This window comes from Schistocerca cancellata, chromosome 8 (genome assembly GCF_023864275.1).
Source record: "Schistocerca cancellata isolate TAMUIC-IGC-003103 chromosome 8, iqSchCanc2.1, whole genome shotgun sequence".
Lineage (NCBI taxonomy): Eukaryota > Metazoa > Arthropoda > Insecta > Orthoptera > Acrididae > Schistocerca > Schistocerca cancellata.
This window is the reverse complement of record NC_064633.1, coordinates 50971747-50994913: the sequence shown is the minus strand read 5'-3', so window position 1 is coordinate 50994913 and position 23167 is coordinate 50971747.

Genomic DNA, 23167 nt, shown 5'->3' with positions numbered 1-23167 from the left:
TCACGCCTGTCGCGACACCACTGGAGGCGGGCTGCACGATGTTGGGGCGTGAGCGGAAGACGGCCTAACGGTGTGCGGGACCGTAGCCCAGCTTCATGGAGACGGTTGCGAATGGTCCTCGCCGATACCCCAGGAGCAACAGTGTCCCTAATTTGCTGGGAAGTGGCGGTGCGGTCCCCTACGGCACTGCGTAGGATCCTACGGTCTTGGCGTGCATCCGTGCGTCGCTGCGGTCCGGTCCCAGGTCGACGGGCACGTGCACCTTCCGCCGACCACTGGCGACAACATCGATGTACTGTGGAGACCTCACGCCCCACGTGTTGAGCAATTCGGCGGTACGTCCACCCGGCCTCCCGCATGCCCACTATACGCCCTCGCTCAAAGTCCGTCAACTGCACATACGGTTCACGTCCACGCTGTCGCGGCATGCTACCAGTGTTAAAGACTGCGATGGAGCTCCGTATGCCACGGCAAACTGGCTGACACTGACGGCGGCGGTGCACAAATGCTGCGCAGCTAGCGCCATTCGACGGCCAACACCGCGGTTCCTGGTGTGTCCGCTGTGCCGTGCGTGTGATCATTGCTTGTACAGCCCTCTCGCAGTGTCCGGAGCAAGTATGGTGGGTCTGACACACCGGTGTCAATGTGTTATTTTTTCCATTTCCAGGAGTGTATATTGTACTAGAACTGACATGCGATTACATTTTCACGCAATTTGGGGGCATAGATCCTGAGAAATCAGTACCCAGAACAACCACCTCTGCCCGTAATAGGGGCCTTGATACGCCTGGGCATTGAGTCCAACAGAGCTTGGATGGCATGTACAGGTACAGCTGCCCATGCACCTTCAACACGATACCACAGTTCATCAACAGTAGTGACTGGCGTATTGTGACGAGCCAGTTGGGCAGCCACCATTGACCAGACGTTTTGAGTTCATGAGAGATCTGGAGAATGTTCTGGCCAGGGCAGCAGTCGAACATTTTCTGATCCAGAAAGGCCCGTACAGGACCTGCAACATGCGGTCGTGCATTATCCTGCTGAAATGTAGAGTTTCGCAGGGATCGAATGAAGGGTGGAGCCACGGGTCGTAACACATCTGAAATGTAACGTCCACTGTTCAAAGTGCCGTCAATGCGAACAAGAGGTGACAGAGACGTGTAACCAATGGCACCCCATACCATCAAGCCGGGTGATACGCCAGTATGGCTATGACGAATACACGCTTCCAATGTGCGTTCACCGCAATGTCGCCAAACACGGATGCGACCATAATGATGCTGTAAACAGAACCTGGAGTAATCCGAAAAAATGACGTTTTGCCATTCGTGCACCCAGGTTCGTCGTTGAGTACACCATCGGAGGCGCTCCTGTCTGTGATGCAGCATCAAGGGTAACCGCAGCCATGGTCTCCGAGCTGATACTCCATGCTGCTTCAAACGTCGTCGAACTGTTCGTGCAGATGGTTATTGCCTTGCAAACGTCCCCATCTGTTGACTCAGGCATCGAGACGTGGCTGCACGATCCGTTACAGCCATGCGGATAAGATGCCTGTCATCTCGACTGCTAGTGATACGAAGCCGTTGGGATCCTGCACGGCGTTCCCTATTACACTCCTGAACCCACCGATTCCATATTCTGCTAACAGTAATTGGATCTCGACCAACGCGAGGAGCAAGGTCGCGATCGGATAAACCGCAATCGCGATAGGCTACAATCCGACCTTTATCAAAGTCGGAAACATTTCTCCTCCTTGCATGAGGTATCACAATAACGTTTCACCAGGCAACGCTGGTCAACTGCTGTTTGTGTATGAGAAATCGGTTGGAAACTTTCCTCATATCAGCGCGTTGTAGGTGTCGCCACCGGCGCCAACCTTGTGTGAATGCTCTGAAATGGTTCAAATGGCTTTGTGCACTATGGGACTAACATCTTAGGTCATCAGTCCCCTAGAACTTAGAACCACTTAAACCTAACTAACCTAAGGACAGCACACATATCAATGCCCGAGGCAGGATTCGAACCTGCGACCGTAGCAGTCCCGCGGTTCCGGACTGCAGCGCCTAGAACCGCACGGCCACCGTGGCCGGCTGAATGCTCTGAAAAGCTATTCATTTGCATATCACACCATCTTCTCCCTGTCGGTTAAATTTCGCGTCTGTAGCACGTCATCTTTGTGGTGTAGCAATTTTAATGGCCAGCAGTGTATTGTTTTATACTCTGTGTCGGTCTGAGACGAGATGAGAAGTTTTTTTAGTTTTTTCGAATGTCGAAAACTTCATTTGATGAACTGGTAGGAGAAGTGAAAGAAGAAATCACAGAAATGGACAATAATATTTTAACTGTATTTTTCGGACCATAAGGCGGAGCACCATAAGACGACGATAAAACGCAGAGATAATTTTTTCATGAAAATTTTGAAATATAAGTATTTTTTTAGATTTCTTCTTCATTCGCCCTGTAGGGGTGAGTTCATGGTTTCCACGCTCATCCGTTTTGTCCCTTCTTACCGCATTAAGACTGTGTAAAGGTACACTTAATACTGGTAAATTGGTAAATGCAAAAGAAAAGGGCTAAGGGATGCAAATGTGGTTGAAGGTTACTACCCTCCTAGCCTTTACAGGCGTAGCAACTAAATTTCGCTACTCTTTTATGGTCCGAAATATAAGGCATTAAATCTGAAAAAGAACAATTTTGTTTTTTTCATCCATGCTCTTCTCATTGAAATCAGATACAAACTTCATTATAATTTCTTACCAAACATTCGTTTTCACTATTTTGTTGCTATAGTCATCGCTTTTGACATCCCAAATAGCAGGACGATTTTCTGCTTCATTTCTAAAGTCTTCCGTGTTAATCAAATCTAAACTCATGGCTACAATGTGTACAGTATAATGTACAATGAATGTTTCGCGTCACTGTCTCAAGAATGACTGCCGTCTGCTGGCAGATCTGCAGCGCTGTGTATGTGATCTGTGTCCCTGCGCGAACATACCAATTCAAACTAATGCATGTCCGGAGGTGACTGCTGTGACCGTGTCCGTCACATGTGGCGAGTGTGGGTCACTGCTGGGTCACAGTGGCTCGGTGAGGCAGTGTAGTGTCCCGGTGTGAAAGCTCCAGTTTAATCGAATGTACCTCTGTCGGTGACCGTCGCTGGTGATCGTCACAAGTGCCCCAGTGTGAAACGGACCTTACAATACGACGACCCTGGCGGGTGTCTGTGCTGCGTGGACGCCCAGAACGTCGTCCAGGGGTGTGTGAGAGTGTTCACGTGACCACTGGTACCAGCATCGTTGCGCAACTGACGCAGCACGTCCAGCTTGTGTGGCAAATCCGCAACGACCATCCCGCCGTTCGGACGGCCACACTTTGGCCCCTTTGAAATTCGCCCAGTTGCTTGTGTGAAGCGCCAGTGCGTCACCGCGGCATGGTTTCTTGCTTGCTTCACACGTTTGCACCACACTAAACCTTCTCGCTGTGAGCATTCCCCATTAAAGACTACACACAGACGGCGCGCAGGTAACTACGCCACTACGCTTTCTGTTGGTGGACAACGTTAAAGCTATTTTCAGCACATCTGCTGAACTATACCCCCGGTAGCATACGCCGTCATCGGATCGAATACGACCTCGTCTTTACAGCTCTACTAATTTTATTTCCAGCAGTGCATATACGTAATAATTATAGGGGAAATGGAGGGAGGGAGGAGATTAATGTTTAACGTTCCATCGATAACGAGGTCATTGGAGACGGAACACAAGTTCGGATTAGGGAAAGATGGGGAGGGAAATCGGCCGTGCCCTTTCAAACGAACCATCCCGACATTTTCCTGAGGCGATTTAGGGAAATCACGGAAGGCCTATGTCAGGATGGCCTGACGTAGATTTGAACCGTCGTCCTGTTTCGAAGTTTTCAAAAAACGTTGCATTCCAAAATGCTCGTGTTTATACACTTGTTTTGTAGTATAATATACTATTACATATTAAGTAATATACAAAATGGTTCAAATGGCTCTGAGCACTATGGGACTTAACATCCGTGGTCATCAGTCCCCTAGAACTTAGAACTACCTAAGGACATCACACACATCCATGCCCGAGGCAGGATTCGAACCTGCGACCGTAGCAGTCGCGCGGTTCCGGACTGCGCGCCTAGAACCGCTAGACGACCGCGGCCGGCATGTAATATACACTGAGGCGCCAAAGAAACTAGTATAGGATGCATTTTCAAATACAGAGATATGTAAATAGGCAGAATACGGCACTACAGTTTTCAACGCCCACATAAGACAACAAGTGTTTGGCGCAGTTGTTAGACCGGCTACTGCTGCTACAACGGCAGGTTATCAAGATTTAAGAGAGTTTGAAAGTGGTGTTGCACTCGGCGCGCCAACGTTGTGACACAGCGTCTCCGAGGTAGTGATGGAGTGGGGATTTTCCCGTACGGCCGTTTCACGAGTGCACCGTGAATATCAGGAATCCGGTAGAACACCAAATCTCCGATATCACTGCAGCCGAAAAAAGATCCTGCAAGAACGGGACAACCGATTACTGAAGAGAATCGTTCAGCGTGACAAGTGCAACCGTTCCACAAACTGCTGCAGATTTCTACACTGGGCCATCAACAAGCGTCAGCAAGAGAACCATTCAACCACACATCATCAACATGGCTTTTCGCGCCTGGAGACCCAGTCGTCTTGATGACTGAACGACACAAAGCTTTACGCCTCGCCTAGGCCCGTCAACGCCGACAATTGACTGTTGGTGACGGGAAACATGTTGCCTGCTAGGACGAGTCCCGCTTCAGATTGTATCGAGTGGATGCACGTGTACGGCTATGTAGCAACCTCTTTAATTCATGTACCTTGTATGTCAGCAGGGGACTGTTCAAGCTGGTGGAGGGTCTATAACCGTTTGGGGCGTGTCCAGTTGGAGTGATATAGGACACCTAATGCATCTAAATACGACTCTCACAAGTGACACGTACGTGAGCATCTTGTCTGATCACCTCCATCCATTCATGTCCATTGTGCATTCCGACGGACTTGGGCAATTCCAGCAGGACAATGCGGCACCCCACGCGTCCAGAATTGGTACAGAGTGACTTGTTAGTTTAAACACTTCCGCTGGCCACCAATCTCCCCACACGTGAACATTACTGAGCATATCTGCGATGCCTTGCAACGTGCTGTTTAGAAGAGATCTCCACCCCCTCGTACTCTTAAGGATTTATGGAGCGCCCTGCAGGATTCATAGTGTCAGTTCCGTCCAATGCTACTTCAAACATTAGTCGAGTCCATGCCACGTCGTGTTGCGGCACTTCTGCCTGCTCGCGGGGGCCCTACACGGTATTAGGCAGGTGTACCAGTGTTTTTGGCTCTTGAGAGTATAGTTAAATATGTAGTGTATAAAGTGGGAACGGTGTTACCAAAATTCTCAAAAAGTACTCGACTGATTTACTTTAAATTTTTAGACGTTAGTCTAATGAACTTCTGGACACATGTAGGGTATAAATTTTTAATATATATTGTATATGTAGATATACACTCCTGGAAATGGAAAAAAGAACACATTGACACCGGTGTGTCAGACCCACCATACTTGCTCCGGACACTGCGAGAGGGCTGTACAAGCAATGATCACACGCACGGCACAGCGGACACACCAGGAACCGCGGTGTTGGCCGTCGAATGGCGCTAGCTGCGCAGCATTTGTGCACCGCCGCCGTCAGTGTCAGCCAGTTTGCCGTGGCATACGGAGCTCCATCGCAGTCTTTAACACTGGTAGCATGCCGCGACAGCGTGGACGTGAACCGTATGTGCAGTTGACGGACTTTGAGCGAGGGCGTATAGTGGGCATGCGGGAGGCCGGGTGGACGTACCGCCGAATTGCTCAACACGTGGGGCGTGAGGTCTCCACAGTACATCGATGTTGTCGCCAGTGGTCGGCGGAAGGTGCACGTGCCCGTCGACCTGGGACCGGACCGCAGCGACGCACGGATGCACGCCAAGACCGTAGGATCCTACGCAGTGCCGTAGGGGACCGCACCGCCACTTCCCAGCAAATTAGGGACACTGTTGCTCCTGGGGTATCGGCGAGGACCATTCGCAACCGTCTCCATGAAGCTGGGCTACGGTCCCGCACACCGTTAGGCCGTCTTCCGCTCACGCCCCAACATCGTGCAGCCCGCCTCCAGTGGTGTCGCGACAGGCGTGAATGGAGGGACGAATGGAGACGTGTCGTCTTCAGCGTTGAGAGTCGCTTCTGCCTTGGTGCCAATGATGGTCGTATGCGTGTTTGGCGCCGTGCAGGTGAGCGCCACAATCAGGACTGCATACGACCGAGGCACACAGGGCCAACACCCGGCATCATGGTGTGGGGAGCGATCTCCTACACTGGCCGTACACCACTGGTGGTCGTCGAGGGGACACTGAATAGTGCACGGTACATCGAAACCGTCATCGAACCCATCGTTCTACCATTCCTAGACCGGCAAGGGAACTTGCTGTTCCAACAGGACAATGCACGTCCGCATGTATCCCGTGCCACCCAACGTGCTCTAGAAGGTGTAAGTCAACTACCCTGGCCGGCAAGATCTCCGGATCTGTCCCCCATTGAGCATGTTTGGGACTGGATGAAGCGTCGTCTCACGCGGTCTGCACGTCCAGCACGAACGCTGGTCCAACTGAGGCGCCAGGTGGAAATGGCATGGCAAGCCGTTCCACAGGACTACATCCAGCATCTCTACGATCGTCTCCATGGGAGAATAGCAGCCTGCATTGCTGCGAAAGGTGGATATACACTGTACTAGTGCCGATATTGTGCATGCTCTGTTGCCTGTGTCTATGTGCCTGTGGTTCTGTCAGTGTAATCACGTGATGTATCTGACCCCAGGAATGTGTCAATAAAGTTTGCCCTTCCTGGGACAATGAATTCACGGTGTTCTTATTTCAGTTTCCAGGAGTGTATATTAAAATACACAATCTTGAAACGTTGTTAGCAGTCGGAAAAGTTGTTGGTTATCGGGTTATAATTAGAATACTATTACTATTACTTCTGCTGCTACTACTGCTATCACAGAATCTGAATTTGTAGTAACTGTAAACAAGGCTCATCGCCAGAGAGAGGGTGCGGGAGAAGAGTGAGAGCGTAAGAGGTCCATGACTAAGGAATTTGTTGCTAGCGCACTCGAGCACATGTAATTTCGATGGATTGCTCACGCGCTGCCTGCGATATGTAAGCTATAAGAGAAACTCAGACCAGAGAGCAGTGTTGACTGCAGTAGGAAGTGTGTGGCAGTAAGAGTAAGTAGTAGCTAACAGTCTGGTGTATGGAGTTGGCTGGGCCGGTCGTGGGGAGCGATGGCGGTGCCTCAGCTTTGTAGTATAAGGTAAAAGCAGCGTCGCGCATATGTACTGTTGTTATATCAAGTCCCATGTAAATGTTTTAAAAAATCTCTTAATAATAATTTTTCTTATAAAATTTAACTTTTGACAAACATTCGTCTCAATTTAAAGAATTTACTAATTTCTCCAATCCATGGTCATCCCGATTATTGTAAAGAAAAATCAGTTATTTCTTTTTATACATGACAAATCTATCGGCCAGCATTGCACAGGGCTGTGCCAGAAAAATTTCTTATAGGAGCAGATATATATGCGTTATCCGGAGACCTTATTGAGGTAGGAATTTAAATTTAGTCAGAATGATCTTTCAGGGCCATGACGCAGCATTGCTGACGTCCAAATTTACCAGTTTAGATTCACAGTCAATTATTGAAAGGTTATAAGTGAGCCACAATTTTATTGAGAGATTAGTCACGATATTATTGTGAGGTTACGGAATTTATGTGTTGGTAGGTTACGCAGAATGTGAGTGATATATAATTATATTTTTATACTTTGTTGGGAGGTTACAAGAGGAACTGGCCACAGGAAGTGGGGACATCGACAGGGAGAGGGAGCAGGAGGAGATGGAGATGGAAAGAAATAGAGGAGGGAGGGAAGAGAGAGAGACAGAGAGAGAGAGACAGAGAGAGAGAGAATGGGGGGGGGGGCTGAAGGAGATGGGCACAGAAAGGGGGGAGGATCGGATGGACAGAGACACATACAGGGTTATTACAAATGATTGAAGCGATTTCACAGCTCTACAATAACTTTATTATTTGAGATATTTTCACAATGCTTTGCACACACATACAAATACTCAAAAAGTTTTTTTAGGCATTCACAAATGTTCGATATGTGCCCCTCTACTGATTCGGCAGACATCAAGCCGATAATCAAGTTCCTCCCACACTCAGCGCAGCATGTCCCCATCAATGAGTTCGAAAGCATTCTTGATGCGAGCTGGCAGTTCTACCGCCCAGATTCGCACATTGTGTCTGTTCACTTCACCATTAAGAAAAAATGTTGCTTCATCACTGAAAACAAGTTTCGCACTGAACGCATCCTCTTCCATGAGCTGTTGCAACCGCGCCGAAAATTCAAAGCGTTTGATTTTGTCATCGGGTGTCAGGGCTTGTAGCAATTGTAAACGGTAAGGCTTCTGCTTTAGCCTTTTCCGTAAGATTTTCCAAACCGTCGGCTGTGGTACGTTTAGCTCCCTGCTTACTTTATTCGTCGACTTCCACGGGCTACGCGTGAAACTTGCCCGCACGCGTTCAACCGTTTCTTCGCTCACTGCAGGCCGACCCGTTGATTTCCCCTTACAGAGGCATCCAGAAGCTTTAAACTGCGCATACCATCGCCGAATGGAGTTAGCAGTTGGTGGATCTTTGTTGAATTTCGTCCTGACGTGTCGTTGCACTGTTATGACTGACTGATGTGAGTGCATTTCAAGCACGACATACGCTTTCTCGGTTCCTGTCGCCATTTAGTCTCACTGCGCTCTCGAGCGCTCTGGCGGCAGAAACCTAAAGTGCGGCTTCAGCCGAACAAAACTACGTATCTGTAGTGTGTCGTGACCATATGTCAATGAATGGAGCTACAGTGAATTTATGAAATCGCTTCAATCATTTGTAATAGCCCTGTACTTTTTAGACACCTGTACTTTGTCTTTTCTTTTTTTTCCATATAAGCAGACTGGGTTACAGCAACACGAGGTCTGGAGGAGATAGTATAGAGACTTAAAAAAAGGAAACACTTGTTTAACGATGAAATGGTCTGCTTCCCAGGCGGGCTTTTACCCAGCAACGTTAGCACGCGGTGGTACGTCCTCTTTCTCGGGTGTGGGCTGGAATCCGACCTGGCACACCGCCGGTGAGCCCGCGACACCAGCCCTGTGCCACACAGTCGCACTCTGCAGTGGCGATTGTAATTAGCACAGAGTACGCTACGTTATAGCTTTTGAGATTAAAAAACAGCGCGTTTCAGTCAAACATGTTCAGCTGAGTTAATGTATGCGCAACAAGCAGCACACTTCGTTTTGGTCGTCCTGGCCTCTTGATGGGATGTGTTCACGGCAAGTGAGTTACCATCCATCGAGATTAAACTCTCATTAAAATGTTGGCGGTACGGTCCCACTATTGTGTGCAGAATTTTGTTCCTCTACCGTAGAAATCATGAAACGACGCAGTCATGTTTCGATTCATGAGGGTCAGCAACTGATAAAAAAAATGGGGCCCCCGGGGTCCCAAGGTCGCGATGGCTGCGTCACTGTCCCGCCGAGATAATTTGTCCTTTTAGGACAATTATCTGAGCAAGCACCCACGCCAGCAAAAGGTTGCCCGACACGTGCTGTTTGATAACGTAATGTATATAAAAGGTGGTAATAATTTATTTAGTGTAGTCAGCAAAATGTCTTGGTAAAATCAGTATTTAAATGGTTCAAATGGCTCTGAGCACTATGGGACTCAACTGCTGAGGTCATTAGTCCCCTAGAACTTAGAACTAGTTAAACCTAACTAACCTAAGGACATCACAAACATCCATGCCCGAGGCAGGATTCGAACCTACGACCGTAGCGGCCTTGCGGTTCCAGACTGCAGCGCCTTTAACTGCACGGCCACTTCGGCCGGCAATCAGTATTTAAGCACGGGCAACCATAGCTCTATACAATACGACGGAGGTGTTTTATATCCGGGACCTGAGGAAGACATTGAAATGGCGGTAAGAATTCCATTAACAAATGTTAATCGTTCACGTAGCAGTAATGATATTCGAACACTGCAAAGAGAGGATGCTGCTATTCGTATACGGTATGGAGATAATCCAACATTCGACGGTTTGGATACGAGTGGCAAAACAGTTGAATTTGAACGCGTGCCAGAAACAAGGCCAGAAGAAAGTAATATTGGGGTGCGACGGCGCCGCCCAAATAGACCACGAAATCGTGGTCGAGGTCACCAGAGTTCGGATATAGAAACCGCTAGCGAAACAGTGCCCTTGTTATCTGAGAGCGTCACGGACGGGGCCGCAATTAGCACAGCTGGTGTCACAAGTTCAGGGCAGATAGCGATAGCGGCTGGCGCGACAACTGCTGCCGACGCAGGTGCTGCTTACGGCGTTAAAAAAGTAGTTGAACGTGTACAGAACAAAGGATATACTTTACCTGGCAGTGATTACGTAGGACCGGGAAATGCTATAAATATAGACGCACCGCGCAGTAGAGCAGATGCCATTGCTAAAGAGCACGACGTAGGATACGATAATCTGCTAAAGGAAGCAAGAGAACGACCATTTACAGAAGAAGAGTTTAGACAACGAGTTCAACAGTTGGATGCAAAAGCTATAACTGATTTCGCAATTGACTGGAGTCATACACGAAATTGGCATTCATTTGTGGGAAAATACGGCTTGAAATTGAAGACAGCTGTTGAACAACGTATTGGAAAAACTTTGTACCCGAAACAACCAAATGCCGAAAAAACAGGTATGTAAATATAATTGTTGTTGTGTATCATATATTTTTGGTTTTCATTATTTGATTTTAACGTTTCTTGCCTTCAGAATTATGATATTCCACCGTGGGAACGGTCTAATTGGGAGTTCATGCATGAAGGCCAGAAACGCTATGCCTATGAACAATGGCTAATGTCTCGTGTTCGCCGTGGATCAAGACCGCCCATCAACATCTGGTTCAGCCACTGGAACAAGTTCTGTAAACGAACATCACGTAGACCACGAGGTATCAGACAGCGAAGAAGACGAAGACGAAGAAGGACAAGAAGAAACACAACAACATTCTGAACCACAACGTTTAGTTCCTTATTCTGATAGTGACGAAGGCATGAGTTCGCCAATGCAGGTAGATTCAGGTAAACGTCAGGCTGCAGCAGCTCAATCTGGTGGATCTAAGAAAAAAAAAAAAAAAAAACGTTACCAGGGACTGGAGCACCATCTGCTAACGTACTGGGTGATTCTCCTAATACTCGTGTTGATCCGTTACCTGCTCCTTCTATATTAGATACTGGTAATATTACAAGATATCGCAAAGTACATAGATTTTTCACATATGGTTTAGCATATAAAGTGATTGAACATGAAAAGGTAGTATGGTTACTCCTTTGGCAGAAGTTCCCGTTGATAGGCCATTTTTGTATATGACACCTTCTGAATTCGATTTATTACCTGATGGTAGTAGAATTGTTCATTGTTCTGTAAAAGTAATTGCACGAAATCCTAGAATTGCTTTTCCGACTAATTCAAGTGATACAGAACTTGCAACATTAAATCAAAATAAGAATATGATTACAAGTGTAGGGATTAATTTGAAAATACCGGGTATTAATGTAAAGCCTACAGCATTTACTGCAAATGCACCTATGGAAACAACTGCCATAGATCATACACGAAAGTTTGATTCCATTTGGAAGTCATGGTATGGTTATAGAAATGATGAAGCAGAGTTTCTTACTAAAGTGCCTGCACATCAATTTGGACAACCCATTAATTTGAAATATTATTATGCGTGTGTTTCTAGCTCAAAAGATAAGGGTTTACATAATTGGGGTTGGAAATGTGTACAGTCTTGTGTTTCAGAAGTAGATGCAGATGCACGAACAGGATGTGTTATTGTTGACTATACTTATACACCAACATTGGGTTTTCTCAAAATTCCAAAAGTAGCCAATGTTGATATTTTTCCTATTACAATTACTGCTCAAAATGTAATTCAAAGGTATAACATTAATGCTGATAAGCACTGTAATCCTTTCATGTCATGCGATAGTTTTTCTTTAACCCCCTTTGAACCAGCAAAAATGGAAGAACAATTAATGGGAGCTGTTAGTCCAATCACAAATGCAGAAGTATCGGGATATAATCTATATATATAAAACAAAGTCAGGTTTGTTACAACACTTATAACGCGAGATCTGCTGGACCAATTTTCATGGTTTTTGATTTGTTGGATTTGTCTCCGCCCCGAATAGCAGAATACATCTTAAAAATAATGAAAAATTGACGAATAAAAATTTCATAGTTTTTGATTTGTTGGATTTGTCTCCGCTCCGAATAGCAGAATACATCTTAAAAATAATGAAAAATTGACGAATAAAAATTTTCATGGTTTTTGATTTGTTGGTCTCCGCCCCGAATAGCAGAATACATCTTAAAAATAATGAAAAATTGACGAATACTTGAAAAATGCGTTATTTTCCCTAAAAGTTCTTTAGTTTCGGAGCTGTCAAATTTTTTTGTCAAAATCTGTAAGTAATGATTGACATTTATGCATGCGTTCATAAACTATTTAAAATGGATGAATAAACTATTATGTGTATTTTTTTTTAAAAAAGATTGAAAAATATTACGCGTGCGTTCAGAAATGTGTAATGAATACTTAATCATTTCAATAAATGCTCATTTGTTTATTACATGTCAAACATTTGTTGTCCAATCCTGTCAAATACTGTAACAACTATTTATGTGTGCGTTCAGAAATTTATTATGTGTAAAATGTCTCGAAAGTTCAGGTAGGTACTGTTATATTTGTTTGTTTTAGACATTAATTTGTGTAAATTATTTATTAAATTAATTAAAGATTTATTCTACAGGTTAACAAAAGTGTAAATGTCTTTTCATAGGTTGCCTATGATTTTTCTTGATAAGCTATTGTCTATGTCTCGATTGTTTTATGTGGTTTTGTGCGAATGCATATTCAGTATTACTATTAATAAAAATGCCGCGTCCTAGAAGATCTAATCTTTCCCAGCGGAGCCGTAATGCAATTAGGCAACGGAATATCGCCAGTCAATTATCTGACGAAGAACGAGAAATTGCCCGAGAAGAGCGCCGCGTTAGGATGGAACAAAGAAGGGCCTTAATTCGTGCTTCTCAAACACAAGAGCAAAGAGAGGCAGCCCGTGAAACGGCTAGATTAGAAACGAGAAATCGTCGAGCTTATCGTACAGATGAACAGAGGAATAATCTTCGAAGTGCAAGAAGAAATGGTTCAAGTATTGATTTGAATCGAGCAGCGTTTCGATATGATTACACCATCGACTACAGCTTGCATCGTTTAGTTTGCATTGGTCCAATGGACGTTGTTTGCCAGCATTGTGGCGCATTGAAGTTTGCTGGTGAAACGCCTAGTTTGTGCTGCCTTAGTGATAAAGTGACATTGCCATTAGTGGTCCCGCCACCAGAGCCATTGCGTTCCCTGCTTTATGGCGAAACACTAGAATCACGACATTTTCTAGCGAACACTCAAAAATACAATGTCTGTTTCCAAATGACTTCATTTGGGGCGGAAATTATCGAAGAACACGGATATAATCCGACATTTATGGTAATTTACGTTAAAAACTTTATTTTCTATGATTGTAAAAAAAATTTGGAATTTAGTTTGTTAGATTTCTGTATTTGTCTCTAAAATAAAAATGGTATGCTATTATTAAAAAAAAAGTGTTTGTAAATCTAACTATAACTATGGCTTTGAATTTACAGATTCAAGGACAGATTTGCCATCGCATTGGATCATTGCAACCTATTGAAGGTGCACAGCACAAATTCCTGCAAATATACTTCATGGGCAATATGGAAGAACAACTTGACCGGCGTCAAGGGATCAACACAGCTACGAAAAGAGCAATTCTCCAAGATTTGCAGCAAATGCTTCATGAACATCATGCATTGGTCAGGCTGTTCAAGACTGCTTTAGAGCGCATGCCAAGTGATGACTATAAAGTTGTAATCAGAGCAGATAAAAGACCAGCTGCAACACATGAACGCACATTTAATGCTCCAACAATCGATGAAGTGGCGATCCTGACTGTTGGTGAAAACTTGGAAAGACGTGATATTGTGCTTACACGACGCAATACTGGGCAACTACAAAGAATATATGAAACACACCGTTCATATGACGCGTTACAATACCCGCTGATGTTTTGGCAAGGAGACGATGGATATCACTTTAATATCAAAATGATTAATCCATTGAATGGTAAGATCAATATCATTGTTTTCATTTTAACTTGATATACATTTTATTCTGTTTGCTTTTGGTACACAAAAAAAGTTGTCACTCCTAATTTAGTAGAGAGTAGCTGTAAGAGTCGTTAACCTATTAGGGGTTCTAAAATACAATTTTTACTGTATTTGTTTCAGGTGAGGAAACTACCAAGAAGGTTAGTTCGATGAATTATTACGCATATCGTTTGATGATTCGTGAAAATTCTGAGAATTATTTGTTGCGATTTCGTCGACTGCTTCAACAATACTGCGTTGACATGTACGTTAAAATCGAAACGGAGCGCCTGACTTTCATCCGGTTGAATCAAGCTAAATTGCGTTCGGAAGAGTATATTCATTTACGCGATGCAATAAGCACAGAAGGAGATTCAGAAAATGTTGGTCGATTGACTGTTTTACCAGCGACATACACAGGTAGCCCGCGTCATATGCATGAATATGCGCAAGATGCAATGACATATGTTCGTCATTATGGTCGGCCAGATCTATTCATTACATTTACATGTAATCCGAAATGGATGGAAATTATTCAATTGCTGCTTCCCGGACAAACATCAAGTGATCGACACGACATCACCGCACGGGTTTTCAAGCAAAAAATTCGGTCACTAATAAATTACATTGTTAAGCAACACGTCTTTGGGATTACTCGATGCTGGATGTATTCAGTCGAATGGCAAAAACGAGGCCTAGATATCACCGCACGGGTTTTCAAGCAAAAAATTCGGCCACTAATAAATTACATTGTTAAGCAACACGTCTTTGGGATTACTCGATGCTGGATGTATTCGGTCGAATGGCAAAAACGAGGCCTACCGCATGCTCACATTCTAATTTGGTTAGTAGACACAATTCGGCCAGATCAAATAGATGACATCATATGTGCGGAGATTCCTGCTCCTGAAACCGATCCAGACCTACATGATGTTGTAATCACGAATATGATTCATGGACCATGTGGCACTATCAACCGCCAATCACCGTGCATGGTCGACGGCAAGTGTTCCAAACGGTATCCGCGAAAATTCACGGCAGAGACCATTACAGGCAACGATGGTTATCCATTGTATCGGCGTCGATCGCCCGATGATAATGGTAGAACTATCACAACTAAAGTGAAAGGAAACGACTTCATAGTTGACAACAGTTGGATTGTTCCATATTCGCCACTTCTTTCCAAAACATTCAAGGCACATTGTAATGTTGAGTATTGCAATTCGGTCAAATCTATTAAATACATTTGCAAATATGTCACGAAAGGGAGCGACATGGCGGTTTTTGGTATCCAAACATCCAATATCAACGATGAAATCACGCGCTATCAAGTTGGTAGATATGTGAACTGCAATGAAGCAATTTGGCGTATTTTCTCATTCCCTATTCACGAACGTTATCCCACTGTTGTACATCTGGGGGTGCATCTAGAGAACGGTCAGAGAGTATATTTCACAGCGTCGAATGCTGCTCAACGTGCCGAAACACCTCCAGCGACAACACTGACCAGTTTCTTTGCGATTTGTCAAAACGATCCGTTCGCACGAACGTTGCTTTACTCGGAAATGCCACGTTATTACACTTGGAACGCTACTTCGAAGAAATTTCAACGTCGGAAGCAAGGCGATGCAGTTCCTGGCCATCCAGATATGCGTTCTGCTGATGCTCTTGGTCGTATTTACACAGTTCATCCGAAGAATGATGAATGTTTCTATTTGCGGTTGTTGCTGGTACATGTTAGAGGGCCAACATCATTTGAATCACTACGAACTGTTAACGGTATAGTGTGCCCCACATTTCGTGCAGCATGTCAAGAGCTGAATTTGCTTGAAAACGATACTCATTGGGACACGACAATCGCTGAAGCAATTATTTCTGCATCTCCAAGTCAGATACGCACATTATTTGCTATCATCATTTCGACATGCTTCCCATCGAACCCACGTGACCTGTGGAACAAATACAAAGATAACATGTCAGAAGACATTTTATATCGAATTCGTGTCAGCTCAAGAAATCCCGATCTTGAAGCGAATGAGGAGATGCATAACCAGGCTTTGCTCTTGATCGAAGATATGTGTTACCTCATGTGCGGCAGTTTGTTAGTTAAGTTAGGAATGCCAGCGCCAGATCGCGGAATGAATGACGCATTTAATAGAGAATTGGAACGTGAACGTGAATATGATCCACCTGAACTAATCCAATCAGTTCAAACGAATGTACCACTGTTGAATCCTAAGCAGAAGGAAGTCTATGATACACTGATTAATGCAATTGATGATGGAAATGGTGGCTTATTTTTTTTGGATGCCCCCGGTGGAACTGGGAAGACATTCCTCATGTCATTGATTTTGGCCACTGTACGTGCGAGATCCGAAATTGCGGTAGCAATTGCTTCTTCTGGAATAGCGGCCACATTGTTAGACGGATGCCGTACGGCTCACTCAGCATTAAAATTGCCATTAAACCTTCAAACTACTGAACAACCGACATGTAACATTTCGAAACACTCCGCAATGGCCAAAGTTTTAGTAGCATCAAAAATCATCATATGGGACGAATGCACAATGGCGCACAAACGCGCATTGGAAGCACTAGACCGAACATTAAAAGATCTGCGCAATGACCCGAAATGTTTTGGTGGTTCAATGATTTTATTATCTGGCGATTTCCGACAAACACTACCAGTAATTCCAAGATCTACTGCTGCCGACGAAATAAACGCTTGCCTCAAAGCATCAAATCTGTGGCGATATGTAAACAAACTTCAACTGTCTGTAAATATGAGAGTTGCATTGTTGAACGATCTATCTGCTGATGATTTCTCGAAGCAATTGCTGACTATCGGTAATGGCCGTGTTCCTGTTGACGAATCGAGCGGTTTGATTTCATTTCCTCCAAATGTTTGCAATTTCGTCTCATCAAAAGACGAGCTTATCAACAAAGTATTTCCGGATATCATTGTTAACCACAAAAATACTAAATGGTTAAGTGAGCGAGCAATTTTGGCGACTAAAAATAAAGATGTAGATGACCTCAATTTTATAATTCAAAATCAAATCGTAGGTACTCTGTATTCATTCAAATCTATCGACTGTGTAACAAACGAAGAAGAAGCCACTAATTATCCAACTGAATTTTTGAACTCCTTGGATGTGCCTGGTTTACCACCGCACAATTTACAACTGCAGGTTGGCTCGGTAGTCATCATGCTTAGAAATTTAAACCAACCAAAACTGTGCAATGGAACGCGTTTGGTGATAAGAAAACTGATGAGCAATGTGATTCAGGCGTCGATACTTAAAGGAAAATTTAAAGATGAGGAAGTTCTTATTCCAAGGATTCCGATGATCCCAACAGATATGCCCTTTGAGTTTAAACGAATTCAATTCCCGATTCGTCTTGCCTTCGCCATGACGATCAACAAATCACAGGGTCAATCCTTGACTATTTGTCGCTTCAATCTAGAAAATGCGTGTTTTTCTCATGGTCAATTGTACGTGGCATGCTCATGTGTCGGCAAACCATCCGCATTATTTGTTCTTGCGCCTGACCAAAAAACAAAGAATGTCGTTTACCACAAGGTGCTTGAATGAAAATCCGATTAATGAATTAATCAGAGTGTATCCCAACCTGCACAACATAGTTTTCAATGATTTTTTTCTGACATGTGTTTGAAATACTTAATTATTATTATTTTTTTAATTTTTATTCTCATTCTGTATGTATTCATCATCATTCATCAAAATAAAATACTTTTATATTTCTATCTATATTAATATTATTTTGTATCATTGTATTACGTTCATCAAAGCCTAAATTAGTTCAGCTAAAAGGTAACACGACATTCATTGACTGTTAGGCGGTACGAAGTTCGCCGGGTCAGCTAGTAATTTAATAGAAAAAGCTGATATTGCTTCTGCGGGGTATAATATTAGACTTCATGATACAAATGTTCAACCGAGCCTTCATGTAGGCATTAATCCTACATATGCTTTAAGCACAAGCAGTTTAAATAGTGATGTTACAAAATATACTGATACTCAAATGTTGTTTGAAGTTATTGCAGAATGTTCAGTGTATGCAGGTGGTCTAGAGACACATTACTCTAGAGCAACTGTATCAAATGTTCAAGTATCAGATATGATTTATATGTCTAATGTAAAAAGGAATGAGGAATCATCTGTTTATAAGGGGCAATATGAAATTAAACAATTGTAATTGAAATGTAACAATTGCAATTTATTTTTATTTGTTGTACTAATTGATAATAAAAATTATACATTGTACACATTCTTGTCTTTTATTTAATAAGGAATATTATACATTTGCAATAATGAAAAGATAGCTAAAGGACAAGGCTTTTTTTACGGTAGAGCAGCGCTATTTCACCAACCGTGAGAGGTACACGGTGGCCCCATGTAGTGTCAGCCAAGAATAACACTCTACCGTTACCGTGCGCCTACGTGGGACACAGTGTTGAGGCGTTCATTTCTCTCCAGACACGTTATCTGCGATTATCAGGATACAAACAGATCCGAGGTCGTTCGTTAAGAACGGCTTAAGCCACTCGTGGTGTGTGCATTCTGCACGATTTCCTGCCCACCTCTAGCGGTGTCGAAGTGGCGTACTGCATTGTGCTCGCCGTGATCGCGGGAATGAAGATTATCATCAGGCAATCGCCTCCTAAAATTATGACGCCATTCCTGATATTCTGCAGCCCCTTGTTCTTGTTCTTGTTCTTGTTCTTGTTGTGGTCCTCAGACCAGAGAGAGATTTGGTGCAGCTCTCCATGCTACTCAATCCTGTGGAAGCCTCTTCATCTCTGAATAACTACTGCAGTTTACATCCTTTTGAATCTGCTTAGCGTCTGCTCTTGGTCTCCCTCTAAGATTTTTACCCTTCACTCTTCCCTCCAATACTAAATTGGTGATACCTCGATACATCAGAATGTGTCCTACCAACCGATCTCTACTTCTAGTCAGATTGTGCCACAAATTTATCTTCTGCCCAATTCTGTTCAGCACCTCCTCACTAGTTACGTGATCCACCCATCTAATATTCAGCATTCTTCTGTAGCAACACATTTCAAAAGCTTCTATGCTCTCCTTGTCTAAACTGTGTATCGTCCATGTTTCACTTCCATACATGACATTGTCCTCGTTTTGCTTTTGTTGATGTTCGTCTCATAGCCTCCTTTCAACACACTTTCCACTCTCTTCAACTGCTCTTCCAGGTCCTCTGCTGTCTCTGACAGAATTACAATGTCATCGCGAAGCATCACGCTTTTAATTTCTTCTTCCTGGACTTTAATTCATACTCCAAATTTTTCTTTTATTTTCCGTTACTGCTTGTTCAGTGAACAGATTCAGTAACATTGGGGACAGGCTACGACCCTGTCTCACTCTATTCTCAACCACTGCTTCCCTTTCGTGGCCCTCTAGTCTTATAACTGCCATATGGTTTCTGTATAAATTGTAAATAGCTCTTCGTTCCTTGTATTTTACCTCTGCCACCTTCAGAGTTTTAAAGAGAGTATTCCAGTCAACATTGTCAAAATCTTTCTCTAAGTCTACAAATGCTATAAATGTAGTTTTGCCTTTCTTTAACCTATCTTCTAAGATAAGTCAGAGTGTTAGTATTTCATCGCGTGCTCCTACATTTCTACGGAATTCAAACCTATCTTCCTCGAGGTCGGATTCTACCAGTTTTTCCATTCGTCTGTATAGAATTCGTGTTAGTATTTTGCAACTGTCATTTATTGAACTGATAGTTCGGTAATTTTTACACCTGTCAGCATCTGCTTCCTTTGGAATTGGAATTATAATATTTTTCTTGAACTCTGAGGGTATTTCGCCTGTCTCATACCTCTTGCTCGCCAGATGCAAAAGTTTTGCCTCGGCTGGCTCTCCCTAGGCTATCAATAGCTCTAACGAAATGTTATTTGTTCCCGGGGTCTTGTTTAGGCTTAGGTCTTTCAGAGCTGAGCCAAATTCTTCACGCATTATCGTGTGTCGCAAATTATCTTCATCTGTGTCCTGTTCCATTTCCATAATATTTCCCTGAAGTACATCACCCTTGTATAGATCCTCTATGTACTCCTTCCATCTTTCTGGTTTCCCTTCTCTGCTTAGAGCCAGTATTCCATCTGAGATCTTGATATTCACTCAGGTGGTTCTCTTTTCTCCAAAGGCCTCTTTAATTTTCCTGCAGGCGGCATCTACCGTACCCCTAGTGATGTAAGCTTCTACATCCTTACATTCGTCCTCTAGCCATTCCCACTTAGCCATTTTACACTTCCTGTCGTCTCACTTTTGAGACGTTAGTATTCCTTTTCGCCTGCTTCATTTACTGAATTTTTATATTCGCTTCTTTCATCGACTAAATTTAATATCTCCTCTGTTATCCTAGGATTTGTACTAGCCCTCCTCTTTGCACCTACTTTGTCGTCTGCTGCCTCAACTATTTCGTCTGTCAAAGCTACCCATTATTCTTCTACTGTATTTCTTTACCCCACGCTTGTCAATCGTTCCCTAATGCTCCCTCTGAAACACTCAACAATCTCTGTTTCGTACCTTTTTTGCAATTTCTTCAGTTTTAATCTGCAGTTCATTACAAGGCTTCATTTGGATCTGGAGCACTCAGCCTAAGGTTCCTCTACGTGTCCGTACAGCTGCGTTACTTTCAACTGAAATGCTACGACTCATTGGAGTGCAGCGTTGTACCTACAAGTAGAAGTCATTGTAATCGTGCCCATGTTTACAAACAACGTCAAAGGTGATCTTCCGACACAATAGCAATACACCTGCACGACATACCCAGGTGATGAAACACTTTTGTTGATGTGTGTGCACTCCTGGGCATTAAAAGTGCAACACCTAGGCGTATAGCAGATGAAATTTTAGTTACTGTGCGCATGCAATAAAGCAGGAACAAAGCTTGATTGTATTCTTTGGAAGTATACACATTGCGAAACACAGCACACTGATCTCGAAAGCGTGCTCTCCTTTAATTACACTAATCTGTGAGTACATACGAGACTGTTACACATGTTTTATGTCGTCCAATGTAATATCTGAACTGTATGTATGTTTTTTTTTTTTTTTTTTTTTTTTTTTTTTTTTTTTTTTTTTTTGTCATCAGTCTACTGACTGGTTTGATGCGGCTCGCCACGAATTCCTTTCCTGTGCTAACCTCTTCATCTCAGAGTAGCACTTGCAACCTACGTCCTCAGTTATTTGCTTGACGTATTCCAATCTCTGTCTTCCTCTACAATTTTTGCCCTCTACAGCTCCCTCTAGTGCGATGGAAGTCATTCCCTCATGTCTTAGCAGATGTCCTATCATCCTGTCCCTTCTCCTTATCAGTGTTTTCCACATATTCCTTTCCTCTCCGATTCTGCGTAGAACCTCCTCATTCCTTACCTTATCAGTTCACATAATTTTCAACATTCGTCTATAGCACCACATCTCAAATGCTTCGATTCTCTTCTGTTCCGGTTTTCCCACAGTCCATGTTTCACTACCATACAATGCTGTACTCCAGACGTACATCTTCAGAAATTTCTTCCTCAAATTAAGGCCGGTATTTGACATTAGTAGACTTCTCTTGGCCAGAAATGCCTTTTTTGCCATAGCGAGTCTGCTTTTGATGTCCTCCTTGCTCCGTCCGTCATTGGTTATTTTACTGCCTAGGTAGCAGAATTCCTTAACTTCATTGACTTCGTGACCATCAATCCTGATGTTAAGTTTCTTGCTGTTCTCATTTCTACTACTTCTCATTACCTTCATCTTTCTCTGATTAACTCTCAAACCATACTGTGTACTCATTAGACTGTTCATTCCGTTCAGCAGATCATTTAATTCTTCTTCACTTTCACTCAGGATAGCAATATAATTAGCGAATCGTATCATTGATATCCTATCACCTTGTATTTTAATTCCACTCCTGAACCTTTCTTTTATTTCCATCATTGCTTCCTCGATGTACAGATTGAGGAGTAGGGGCGAAAGGCTACAGCCTTGTCTTACACCCTTTTTAATACGAGCACTTCGTTCTTGATCGTGCACTCTTATTATTCCCTCTTGGTTGTTGTACATATTGTATATGACCCGTCCCTCCCTATAGCTTACCCCTACTTTTTTCAGAATCTCGAACAGCTTGCACCATTTTATATTGTCGAACGCTTTTTCCAGGTCGACAAATCCTATGAAAGTGTCTTGATTTTTCTTTAGCCTTGCTTCCATTATTAGCCGTAACGTCAGAATTGCCTCTCTCGTCCCTTTACTTTTTCTAAAGCCAAACTGATCGTCACCTAGCGCATTCTCTATTTTCTTTTCCATTCTTCTGTATATTATTCTTGTAAGCAGCTTCGATGCATGAGCTGTTAAGCTGATTGTGCGATAATTCTCGCACTTGTCAGCTCTTGCCGTCTTCGGAATTGTGTGGATGATGCTTTTCCGAAAGTCAGATGGTATATCGCCAGACTCATATATTCTACACACCAACGTGAGTAGTCGTTTTGTTGCCACTTCCCCCAATGATTTTAGAAATTCTGATGTAATGTTATGTATCCCTTCTGACTTATTTGACCGTAAGTCCTCCAAAGCTCTTTTAAATTCCGATTCTAATACTGGATCCCCTATCTCTTCTAAATCGACTCCTGTTTCTTCTTCTATCACATCAGACAAATCTTCACCCTCATAGAGGCTTTCAATGTATTCTTTCCACCTATCTGCTCTCTCCTCTGCATTTAAC